The sequence below is a fragment of the Fukomys damarensis genome, unplaced genomic scaffold (genome assembly GCF_012274545.1).
Source record: "Fukomys damarensis isolate Sample0158 unplaced genomic scaffold, DMR_v1.0_HiC HiC_scaffold_36, whole genome shotgun sequence".
Taxonomy (NCBI): domain Eukaryota; kingdom Metazoa; phylum Chordata; class Mammalia; order Rodentia; family Bathyergidae; genus Fukomys; species Fukomys damarensis.
Genome location: NW_022900948.1, coordinates 24,627,613 through 24,632,774, shown reverse-complemented (window position 1 = coordinate 24,632,774; position 5,162 = coordinate 24,627,613). Strand labels below are relative to the sequence as shown.

Here is a 5,162-nt window from a genome sequence, read left to right as displayed (position 1 = left end):
CCCTGACTTCATGCTTTAAAATTTTTTTAAATTGCTAGAGATCAAACCCAGGACCTCTTTCTGCCACCTGCCTTGCAAGCACAAGGTCCCGAGTTCAAACTCTGGTATCAAAAAAACAAAGAAACAAACCAACCTAGACCTCATGCATACCAGGCAAGGGCTCTACCTCTGAGCTACACCCTAGCCCTTAAACTGTTAAATGTTTTTAAGTTGAGGTCTCACTGTGTGTCCAGGCTGGCCTTGAACTCCCGGACTCCAGTGATTTTTTTTTTTTCCTATATCAACCTCCCCACTGGCTGAGACTAACAACACACGCCATCCTAATTTTAAAATACTGAATCATATTCTATTGTACTTAGCTCAAAAGGTGGGGGCAAGAAGCTCAAAATGTCCTTGTTAATCTCTTTGAAGCCAACATGAGCTATAAAGTAAATAGATGAGGTTCTGGAATACAGGTTTGAGAGCAAATACTCCATTATAAAACACTGTGCCGTGGGAGTAAGCAAATCAGATCAGAGCTAATCACAGCAGGACTTTAAGCAGTATGTTCCAGAGGGTCTCAGTAATGGAGTGGGAGTGAGTGCTTGCTCTGGTTACTACGGCTGTGGGTCATGGTTTAATCAGACTCGGGGGCTCGTCCACCACACAGCCCGCCCACGGCTGCCCCGCCAGTGTGTGCTGGAACCTTGGTTAGTGTGTAGAAACACCGGTCTCCAAACCTGTGCTCTTCTCCCCCTCCTACCACCGTGTACCAACACAGTGTACAACACATTCCCTGCCCTGTGGGAATTGCCATTTCCAGGGGATGGCGCATATCTACACGAAAAGAGAGGCCAGAGCTTGCATATAAATCCTGCAGGGGTTGTAGAAACAGCTGTCAAAATAATGGCATCATTACAGGAGGATTAAAATGGAGTCCATTTCAGAACAGGCTTTGTGAGCTTTCAGCACAAACTGCAAAGACGACGACGGTATCTATAGCAGAAAGGAAATCTCCAGATGTTTTCTTAGCGATGTGTTTCAAAAGCATCGACACACAGAGAAAGAAATATGGTGGCATTTATTGCCATGTTTGCCTTTTTATATCTTATCTCCCCGAACATTGTCCCAGTGCTACGTCCCATGTGATTTTTTTCCTTCTCCTTCCAGGTTTCCAGCAACCTTGCTGGGCATTTTCAGATGGTCTTTGCTAAAGCCAACCAAATGAGGGACCCCAAGCTCCTCTTCCCTGGACCTCGGGCCTCCTCTGTGCCAGTGATGGATGGGTCCCCTGAATCCTGCTTGGTTCCAGGGGGTCTCGGTAATGGAGGCCAGAGTGGCTCTGGGTTCTTGAGAGTGGGAGTGAGTGCTCGCTTCGGCAGCACATTACTAAGTTGGAACGATAACAGAAAAGAGTAACAGGACGATACAGAGAAGAGGAACAGGGCCCTGCACAAGGACGACACGCAATCTCATGACACATTCCATATTTTAAAAGGGGGGGGAGAGATAGAGGAAGGGAATGTGTCACGGCACAATGAGGGGCAGGTCCCTTTGCCAGAGGCTTTGAAACAGGATAATCGGTGTCTTCTAGGAAGATACTCCTGGAACAGCAGTATCTAGGAATATCCTAACAGGAAAAGTACTTTCTCTTCTCCTAAGTCCTTTTTTATTTGTAATCTGAGATTCATAATATTCACACAGCTGAACTCTTGTGAAGACTCAACAAGGTGACGCACAAGCGAGAGGCTACGCTCTGTAGTACAAGTGGCCCCTGGCAATAGGCCCTGTAGTAGGAGTGGTAACAGTCTGGCAATTGAAACCATTTCTTAGCCAGGGATAGTGGAGCACATCTGTCATCCCAGCCTTCTGGGAGTCCGAGGCAGGAGGACGGCAGCTGGGCAACTTAGTGATTTAGTGAGATCCAATACCCTGTCTCAGGGATGTAGCTCAGTGCGAAGGCCTCTGCACTAAGAAAAAAAAAATCTTGAACACGTAATTGCTTCAAGAACTGTGCAGAATATTTGACGCACAGTGTTAGGAAAATATAAAAAAGCGTGTTTGAGAGGGGCCTTTGCAGTTGGCAGCTGTGTTCCAGTCCTGGCAGAGGGAGTGACTGAGTCTCTTACCAAAATTTCTTTTTCTTTCTTCCTTTTCTTTTTTTTAAATTAATTAATTAATTACTTTGAGAAGGAGAGTTCTCATTGCATAGTCCAGCCTGGCCTTGAACTCACTATGTAACCCAGGCTGGCCTTGAACTCCCTACAATCCTCCTGCCTCAGCCTCCCAAGTGCTGGGATGACAGGCGTGTGCAAAACACACCTGACTCTTTCCAAAGTTTCGTGGCTAGTCCTTTTCAAAGCCAGGAAGTCTGAGCCTGACTCAGAGATACCGAGGCTGAATTTCCTACTGTGTATGTGTGTGTACGTGTGTGTGTGTGTGTGTGTGCGCGCGCGCGCGCGTGCGTGCGCACACACGTGCACGTTTTGGTGCTGGGGCTCAAACCCAGGGCTTCACACATGCTGAGCAAGTGCTCTACCACTGAGCTGTTACTGCAGCCCCGCAGCTTGTCTTTCACCCCCTTCCAGGCTGCCACGTCTCACGTCTCCACGGTTCTTCTCTTTGGAGGCTGCGCACTCGCAACCTGCAGGACCTAGCACTTCTTACGACCGCTTCAGGGCGCAGCTTGAATCCAAATCATCACTCCGAAGACAAGGTCCGCCTGGGAACGACTGGCTTGAAGCAGCAATTTCCTCCTTCCTCCTGTCCCTCCCCACCCAGTGAAAATCGTGCCTGCCTCTGCATCGCGGGTCACGTGTACGTTTACGCCATGTGACCACGTGTGCATTTGTGGAGAGTCCGGCCTGCCTGGGTGTTGATAAGATACACAAGTGTTGTACCGCGGCAAACCATGCAGAGACAGAGATGAAAGCAAGTAGAAATAGAAGTTAAAATGCTTTTCCAGCCCAAGTGAGCAGGCAAACGTCTTTTTTGTTATTGGTATTGCTCTTACCAGTGCATGTTTGCAGTACATAGTGATTCTGTTTATCATGGGGAGCTGGTCCATGCATGAAACATGCCTTAGTTCTTTCTCCACCTCCTTCCCTGCCCAACCGTCCCTGCTGCTGCCAACCCTCGTTCCCTTCCTATTTGCAAAAAAAGCTCTATTTCCATTTTTTCTTTCTTGTTTTCTTTTTATTTGTTTATTTATTTATTTTTGGTTTTTTGAGACAGGGTCTCACTATGTAGTTGAGACTGACCTGGAACTCACTATGTAGCCCAGGCTGGTCTCGAACTCACAGCGATCCTCCTGCCTCAGCCTCCTGAGTGCTGGGATTACAGGTGTGCATCACCACGCCTGGCTTAATTCTCTTTTCTAACAGCTTCTCCCTTCCTTCCCTTCCCACTCCTTCCCTCTCCTGCTCCCCTTCCTGTGTGAGAAAGATCTCCTTATTTCCTATCATTTAACTGCAGGCAAACATTTTAAGGGGCCACCTGTTCCAGTGCAGTGAGGTCCAGCGTGCCAGGCAGAGCACCCGCACTCAGAGCACACATGGACGTCGGTTAAAAATCTCCATTCATGCTGGCCAGCGCTGCAGGGAGGCTGAAGCAGGAGGATCCCAAGTCCAAGCCCAACCTGGAACATTTAGCAACTTAGTGCCTCACAATAAAATTTTTTTTAAAAAGAAGCAAGTACACACATAACTATATCCCCACCCTGTCAGAATTTCAGGGGAAAGACCAGGAGATCAGCATTTTAGAGCCACCCCTGAGTGATTTTTTGGGAGGTGAGAGCTTTTCGAGGAAAACGTAGTCTAAGCAGTCTTCACAGTCATAATCCTCAGTCTCAGCCTTCTACTGTGGGATCACAGATGTGGTCCATCACACCTGACACCCGGGGGGATTTTAATGAATAAATTAAATTAATTTTCTTTGAGACAGGATCTTGCTATATAGTTCAGGCTGGCTTTGAACTCACTATGTAGCCCAGGCTGGCCTCAAACTCATGGTAATCCACCTGCCTCAGTTTCCTGAGAGCTGGGACTGTGAGCTTGTGCCACTATGCCTGCGTTCCAGGTGAATTTATTTATTTATTTCATTTATTTATGCCTCATTTCTTTGCTTGTTTTATTTTGAGACAGGATCTCCCTTGTAATTCAGGCTGTCCCTGAACTATGTAGTTCAGGATGGGCCTCGAAATCACAGTGATCCTTCTGCCTCAGCCTCCTGAGTGCTGAGATTACGGTCATGTACCACCACAGCCAGCTAGCCACTAGGTAACTATTTATTTAAGAAAGGGTCGTGCTATGTAGTTTCAATTGTTCATGCTCCTGGGCTCCTCCCCTTGATTGGTGAGGGTTCCCCAGGCCAAACTCCTTCCCCATGAAGGTAGCTGGATGGAGGTTGTAGGTGCCGGAGCAGGTCCCTGAGGGCGGGATAGAAGTACTTCCTAGTGAGCCGGGACAGAGGAGACTCAGAAATGGAGCAAGTGAATATAAACTTCTTCTTCAAGCATGCTGTGATAGCCTGGGCTGCTTGAAGGAGGATTGACTGATATGGGGTGAGACAGACTGAGCACGTGGAAAAAGATGAGTCCATCTGTCTGATGGACGAGGCTGAATGTGAAGACAAAGAAGAGTGAAGGAAGGGCAAGAACAGGAAAGTACAAAGACAGATGGAGAAACCTGGTCTATTGAATTTTCCTCTGCAAAAATCAGACGTATGGAGTAGCCACACCACTGGGCAACCACCTAATAGATGAAGGAAGGCGAATCCTTATAAGATTTTTTACAAGGTAACCTGCAGGAGCCTGCAACAAAGGCATGAAACAAGTGTGGTGCTACACTTCTGTAAGCCTGGGAGGCTGAGGCAGGAGGACCGCAAGTCTCCATAGTGAGTTCAAAGCCAGCCTGAACCATATAGCAAGACCCTGTCTCAAAAAATTTTTAAAAATTAATTAATTAAAATTCCCCTGGGTGTCAGGTGTGGTGGAACACATCTGTAATCCCACAGTAGAAATAGGAGGGCTGCAAGTCTGAGGCAAGCCTCAGCAACTTAGGGAAACCTCCTCTGAAAACTGAAAGAGGGCTGGGAATTTAGCACAGTGGTAGAGCACTTGGCTAGCAGGCCTGAGGCCTAGGGTTCAACCCCTGCCACAGTATAAACTGTACAGACAACACCTG

General features: G+C 47.5%; 1 pseudogene; it reads left to right on the top strand.

Annotated features, from left to right (window-relative positions):
• Positions 1-1,347: 1,347 nt before the first annotated feature.
• On the top strand, positions 1,348-1,473 carry LOC117284405 (annotated as a pseudogene).
• Positions 1,474-5,162: the final 3,689 nt, after the last annotated feature.